Consider the following 7,842-nt stretch of genomic DNA (forward strand, 5'->3'; position numbering starts at 1 on the left):
TCTCTCTTTTGCAAGGAATTTAGATTATGATTTTATTTTTCTGTTCTATTTTAAAACATATTCCAAACCTAACTATTTCAACCCTCAGTATCAACAAAAACAGTTTCAAATCAATTTATCAGTTCCAGGTATACCGACAACTTCCTCAGAGATATAGGACACATTTAATTAAGTATACTGTGTAAATAAACACATCGAAGAATGCAAATGAGGACAGTAGAACAGAAAGCCGGATTATAGCAAATGATGGACCAGACCGTCTGTTTTGGGATCACCAGAGATCACGTCAAAATACTCAGTATCTCTTTGTGGATATCTGGCAGTTGTCTGCTACACTGAAAGTTCCCCTCTTCAGTTACTATCCTGATCCAGGGCGTTATAGTAAAAGTTGATTAAGCTATTAAAAATCTGACTTAGACCACAACATCGAACTCAAATTCTTAATTCTGCTAATATGTCTCCAAATCATCCATTTTTAAAATCAAATTTAGAGTGTTATTTTTATATTTTAAAACCATTCAAACTCTGCACCAAAAGCTCAGCAAAGTTTTTGGGCAAAACTGATGACAGTGAGCCCTCCCATCGGTTTTACTGTGTTTTAGTTTTAAATTGGATTGAGAAATCGATACGGCACTTATTTTGGGGAACACCTAAAGGTGTATGCTGCTGTTTCATGCAATGACCTAAATCTTTTCCCCACATATTTAAAAGTCTCTGATACATAAAATGTTTTGATTTTATGATTATGAAAAATACACATTTTAGCTTTATCAATTTTAAGGACATTGCCTTATAAACATTTTTAAATAAGCTATGCTATTTTAGTTTTCCTCAGTGTATTTATTTTGGCTTTGTTTTAATTAATGTTTGCTTCTTAAAATACCATTTGGCATGTGCATTTTCAAAATAAAGCACAGCAGACACTATTTCCTATTTTCTCATGCCTACAGCTGTATTTATCTCTAAACCATTGTTTCTAAATGATGTGTCATTCTCCATCCATCCCGTGCATTTACCGAGTGTCATCTGCCTACTGTCCAAATGATAGACACCTACTTTGATTCCAGTTTGCCTCCTGAGATCAGGGTACAAAGAGATTAGAGTGAGGCAAGCAAGGCAACTAGGGCACAAATTTTAAGGAGGCTCTCATTCTCAGAGCGAGTACACTACCCTCTACTTATGTCTTACATGACCTTGAGAGTGAGTGCCTCCCTAAATTTCGCACCCAAGCTGCCTCCCTTACTTCATCTTAGTCCTCAACCCAGTGTTGCTAAGAGAACACACACGGTATTTCTCCTTCTGACTTTATGTGAGGGTGGTTTGGGATTATACACCCCCTGTAAGCACTGCTAATATCCTGGGGTTATTTATCCATCGGCTGACTCGCTGGTACCACATTACTGTCCAAATGTCCACAACAATCTACACTCCATGAGATGTGCATGCAGTTTCCTATTACATGGGTGCATTATTAGTATTATTTAGCACTCTAATATTAGCCTGTCTAATGGTTCTAAAGTGATATGTTATGATTACTAATAATTCTATGACTTCCCCTTATTTGTGCTTGGAACTTTTTTCACTTTAATCTTTTGAAAATGCCTTCTCATATCTTTCATACATATTTGTATTACAATTGCTCTTTTCATAAGAATTTCTCATATTCCAGGCATTGGTTCTTAGTTGATTTTAGCTTTACAAGTATCTTCCCCCAATCTATTGTCTATTTATTAACTTTGTACATAAAGCCCTTTATTAAAAAGAAATCTATCTTGATGTAATCAGATGTATTAATTTTCTTCCTTCTGGTTTGTACTTTTGTATTTTTAAGAAGCTCTTTCTACTTCCCTAGATGTTCTCCTAAATTAACTTTATATTTTTACCTTTTATATTTAGACATTAGTGCATCTGGAGTCCACAATCATATGCAGGGTTAGCGAGTGTGACTGAATGGATTCTGTTCACCTCTATTTCATTCTCTCCCAAGAATAGAATTAAATGTCAAGAACTTCGTGAGACCTCCTGGTAGAGTAAGACCAGTCACCTCTACTCCACTGACTTTGGGTGTTTCCCACATGACTTGTTTTGACCAAAGTAACGTGAGAAGATATGAAATGGTGCAATGTCAAGCAGAGACTTTGAAAGGCATCATAGATTTCCATTTGCCCCTCTTGCCTTCCTACTACCCACCATGATAAAAGCATACCCCCAGTGACTGCTATTCCTTTCACTTAAGTTTCAGAGTGAGAGCTATGTGAAGCAACCCTGAATCCAAGCCTAGCCAATTTCAGCCAAAGCAAAGATTGATTATCCAGTCTGGCAAGAAATATGTGTTGCCAAGCAAAACCTGACTGACAGATACATGAACCCTTTCTTACTTTTCTTCCTATAAGGGCATGACATGAAAGGGTGACATGAAAAGCATAATAAATTAAAAAGTTTCAAAAAGATCTAACTAGGTATCTTGTATTTGAAAATTTTATTCTATTCATGTTAAAGAGCAATTTTCCAGATGTCAGGCTAATCATAAGCATTTTAAGAGAAACTACGGTTTACATTCACTGCTATAGCACACTGCTACATTCTTCTAACAGGAGTGTACTTTGAGGGTGTCAAATATATGCACGGTCCTCAACAAAGTATACGACTGGGGTATTGAAATCATAGTAACTGTATAATGCATGAGGTTCACGTAAGAAAACTGAGTCACACTTACAAATTTAAGTTGATCTGTTAACTGACATAATCTGTTTAATTCTAGGACCTGCATGCAGGCATTTTTCCTAAATCTTCTCCCAAAGGTACAACATTATAGGTGGCCAAACCATGATTGATGACCCCAACTTTGACACTAAAAAGTGTGTTGTGACTTATTACTTGAGCCATTTAATATGCTCAGGGATGTCAGTGAGTTGGGCTCCCCTAGTTAGTAGTTTTGAAAACACACTGACTACCATAGTTGTCTATTGAGGTAGGGGATATACTTACAAAGAAAATTTTTTCTTTCTTCTTTTTTCTTTTTTTCCATTTCTCTCCCTTTTCTTCTAAAACTACTTTCTTAACTATTTAGGTCATAGTTCAGAAATGTATACTATAATACTGCCGCTTATGTGAGATTGCCTAAATAAAAAAACCTAGTATACCTAAATGAAAATGATTCCATTGCTCTCATCCTTAAATATACCACAAAGTGAACCAAAAGAATTTAATTCATTTTCCATCATATTTGCTAATATGTCTTCATTTCATTTTCACAGATTATCAATGAGAGAATAATAACTACTTTATCTCCTACTGGGTTAACATACTACTATAATAATAATGATAATTATTTAATGGACAGCATGTGCCACAATACAGTATTAAAAGTAATTGTCAGGATCAGGTAGGTTTTGCTATAGTAACAAATTCTGAAATATCAGGACCTTACTACTATAAAAATTTCTCATTTATGAAAAACTCCTCGCAGCTAGTCAGGGATTTCCCTCCATTTCCTGATGTCTGCCTTCCAAGGCTTCCAGGATTGCTGAGGCAGGGCAAGAGAGAGAAGAAAGAGAGGAAGAAACACACTAACTCTTAAATGTGTCGGATAGATGCGACACATCACTCCCTCTCACAGTCCCATGGTCCCACAATAACTCTGATTTAGGCTTATGAATGTTGTCATCCTGTCTTCCCAGAAAGTGAAAATAGTCTGTTGAACAGTTAGAACTGTCTTTACTAAATGAATAAAATATTATCCTTTGAAATCCATTTATATTTCTATGTACTCTTAGGGCTCCTATTTGCAAGCAATCTCAGACTTTTATTCCAAAATCAGGACTACTTTCTCTACATGTCACCAAGTGACTAATCAGGGGGATATGGCAAAGTTTTAAATGATAATCTGTGCCCAGAAGTCGAGTAGCTCAATGGCAATCATCATGGGACATTTAGCCCTACTTCAGTATTTGCACTCAGACAAGGACTCTAGGAAACTCCTTTTCTTGGGGCAGAGCTGTCATGCTCAGATTTAGAAANTCATGGGACATTTAGCCCTACTTCGATATTTGCACTCAGACAAGGACTCTAGGAAACTCCTTTTCTTGGGGCAGAGCTGTCATGCTCAGATTTAGAAAGGGGACGGTGTCCACAGATTCATTAGCCTTAACCATCCGAAGGAAACAGGAATAAAGGGAGAGGTTCTAGCAGTCACTATTGTAACTGTAAAGTACAACATGAGGGTTTTTGTAACAATGAAAGTTTAAAAAGGCAAATGAGAAGATAGGAATGAACGAAGACAAGAATGAATGGGACAGCAAACGAAAGAAGTGAACAGATGAATTGAGTTGAAAAAGAACAGAGAGAACCTCACCGTCTCTAACAATACAGAAGCGTGAAGAAGACTTTTCACTCTCCTATTTCTCTTTTCTTTCTCTCTGGTCTTTTATCTTTGTTTGTTCCTCTTCTCTGGCACTGGTCTTTTTCACCATTATATAAAAATAGAATTGAAAATTCTCTTGCTTTTGAAAAGCTTAAAAGGATGAATTCAGTCATCAAATTTAGGAAACATACTAGATTAATCTTTGTTGAGAGATAAAACTTATGTAAAATAAGCAAGAATATTCAAGTGTCTAATTCCTCCCTCATTCTTCCACCCTGACCTCCTTTCTTTCAGACATTCTCCTTGTCACCTCCATAAAAGCAAGTGAATGAATAGTAGTCAATAACCGTCCTTAGCGTGAGGGATGAAACTACAAAGTCAGGCCTTTAATCTGAACCTCAAAAGAAAGCTCAGTTCAGGCAGGTATATGCCACTGCACCCTGAAAGCCTGACACACCCATATATCTCACTATTTTTAGCGACAACATCCACTATTTTTAGTGACAACTTTAATTTCGGCAGTTGATAAAAACCAAATGACTTCACACAACATTACCATTAGAGCATTTTATGCTACCATAAAAGAGGCACTAATTGCCACAGGAAGTCAGGGACAGCTTTATATTTTTCTCTATAAATGGCATAAAACATTGGAAGCTCTATAGCTAGCATCATTTCCTCATGGGTTCTTTTTTAGATTTAAATATAGACCATTTCCAAACTCATTTCGCAAAGCTCATGTTTGAAGAATCGTGAATGACCTATTTACACTATAAGCATTTCTTTAAAATTGATAAAAGGAGTTTATTTCAGTCCCCAAACAAAAATGTTCACTTGTGCTAAATCACCAGAGAGAGTTTCTTATCCAGGCCTCCAATTTTCTGCTTGATTCTTTATCACCAACAATGAAGCTCTCTTGTAAGTAGAGAGAATCTAAACCTGGTAACTTTTTCTTTTTTTTTTTTTTATAATAAAACTTTCAATGGCAATGCTGCAGAAAGTGTCTTCCTGTTGTAGGTACTGAACCTAAATAGAAGAGGAAAGAGTTTTATTTTACTGGATCAGTACAAATTGTCGCCTTGAGATCACAGTACTTCTGGGATAGAATAAGATTAAGCATTTTTTTAAACTTTATTTTTTTTAGATTTTATTCATTTATTCGACAGAGACAGAGACAGCCAGCGAGAGAGGGAACACAAGCAGGGGGAGTGGGAGAGGAAGAAGCAGGCTCATAGCGGAGGAGCCCGATGTGGGGCTCGATCCCATAACGCCGGGATCATGCCCAGAGCCGAAGGCAGACGCTTAACGACTGCGCTACCCAGGCGCCCCAAGATTAAGCATTTTAAAGTCTATTTTTACTATGCTATAGTTTAAAAGTAAAAATTCTGCGAGACCCTTCACATGAGAAGACTTTTAATAAGATCAGAAGGAAAACAAATGAACACCACATACATTATGTGTATGTTTAGGGCAACACTGGACGAAATGCAATTATGTTAAACATAGACTAAATACAATCATACGTTGTTGAATACAGTCTGTTGTTTCTTCCAATGTGTAACTCTATTCTTGGCACTTTCAAATCCATTTTTCTGTTTCGAAGCCAACCTACCACTTGTCAGGTTATGTTTTATCACAGAGCTATGTTACCAGAGGTATTCAGGGAATACTAGTACCCCAATACTAGTACAAACACAATTTTGTGTTGCATAGTGTAGAAGTTCAACAAATGCAACACAATTGCAAGTGAAAACATCTTCTCATGTTTCTAACTTAAAGAAATACAATTCTGAGCTCAGAGTCATTAAGAACCCACTTAATATCAATATGCAGTTGACCTTTGAACAACATGGGTCTGAACTGCATGGGTCCACTTATACCCAGAATGTTTTTGATATGGTACAGTGCTGTAAATGTATTTTCTCTTCCTTATGTTTTTCTTAATAACATTTTCTTTTCTCTCACTTACTTTATGGTAAGAATACAGTATGTAACACATATATAAAATACATGTTAATCAACTATTTATGGTATTGATAAGGCTTCTGGTCAATAGTAGGCTATTAGCAGTTAAGTTTTTGAGGAGTCAAAGTTATACATGGATTTTCTACTGCTCAGGAGGTCAAAGACCCTAACCGTCATTGCTCAAGGATCAACTGTAATTAGTAATGACTGTCAGAACTTGACACTCTTTCCTCACTCAAAGTCTGGAGTAAAACAGAGGAAAAAAAAAGTAAAGTAAAAGAGCCTGGGAATTAAAAATTTATTATTTCAAATAGTTAATAACAGTATTGTAAGGTGTAATTTTTATAGAAGTATGCTGCCAAGCCGCAGTAGTCTTAGAAAGAAATGGATGAGTACAGAAAACAGTCCTTCTATGTTTGTCTCATTAGAAAAAATCTACGTGTTGCTGTTTCAAAATTTATAGCTCAGATCTTTTACACTAGTATTCCCTAAGGAAGTAAAATAGTGAAAAATAATGCATATTATGCATTCCTTAAATGCCGACTCTGTGGCACTGTGCTTTTTGCTTGGAATTCAAACATGAAACATTTTCCTTGCCTTTAAAGATAGTGTTTGGGAGTAAGCAGAAAAATAGATGCATAATTCCAATTCAACATAGTAATTACAAAGTAGGTATGTAAGAAATGTACAAGATCCTAAATACTTCTTTCTTAGAGCTTCCACTTATCCTATTTTATAAGCTTATTTTTATTGCTTTTGAAGGTGTCAGACTACAATAAAGGTTATAACTTTCCTATGAATTATTTTTCTTTTTGCAAACCAATCATGAGTTTTAAACAAGATTTGAGGACACATACCGAAAGGAGTGTATCTATATCCTATTCGGTAAAATTACCTTGCCAAACTTTTCTATTTGGCCTGGAGTTGAATAAAAATAGAATTAGCAGGGATTATACCCAGAGCTTTTTAGGTTGTGCACTCTACTCAACGAGCTGGAAAAATTAGTATGTAAAGGTAAAATTCAGCTCACATTCCACATGCAGATCCAGGCACCTTGGCTTCGGTTCTTGTCCATGAGCTTTGTTAAATTCAGGCAAAGATTCCTTATGGACTAATGACAGCCCTAAGTTTTAGGGCCTTCATTACTGGGCATGGTATAAGAAGTCTGCCTCTATAAAAGATCCCCAGTGCTTGCTTTGGCAGCACATACACAAAATTGGAATGATACAGAGAGATTAGTATGGTTCCTGTGCAAGAAGGACATGCAAAATTGTGGGGAAAAAATCCCTATTTTTACATCTCTTGTTCATGGACAAGAAGATGTAATTTGTAAAAATGGCCATACTAACCCACCACCATCTACAGATTCAATACAATACCCATCACAATGTCAAAGGCATTCTTCACAAAAATGGAAGAAACAATTCTAAAATTTGATGGAACCAGAGAAGACCCTGAATAGTCAAAACAATCCTAAGAAAAAAAGAACAAAGCTGGAGATATCACAGTTCCTG

At 36.1% G+C, this 7,842-nt stretch overlaps 1 non-coding gene across 1 annotated transcript; it reads left to right on the top strand.

Annotated features, from left to right (window-relative positions):
• The first annotated feature begins 7,515 nt into the window (after positions 1–7,515).
• LOC117801644 lies at positions 7,516–7,623 on the top strand. The gene has a single exon (XR_004624403.1). It is a non-coding gene; the product is annotated as a U6 spliceosomal RNA (small nuclear RNA).
• The last annotated feature ends 219 nt before the right edge of the window (positions 7,624–7,842 follow it).

The sequence above is a fragment of the Ailuropoda melanoleuca genome, chromosome 3 (genome assembly GCF_002007445.2).
Source record: "Ailuropoda melanoleuca isolate Jingjing chromosome 3, ASM200744v2, whole genome shotgun sequence".
Taxonomy (NCBI): Eukaryota; Metazoa; Chordata; class Mammalia; order Carnivora; family Ursidae; genus Ailuropoda; species Ailuropoda melanoleuca.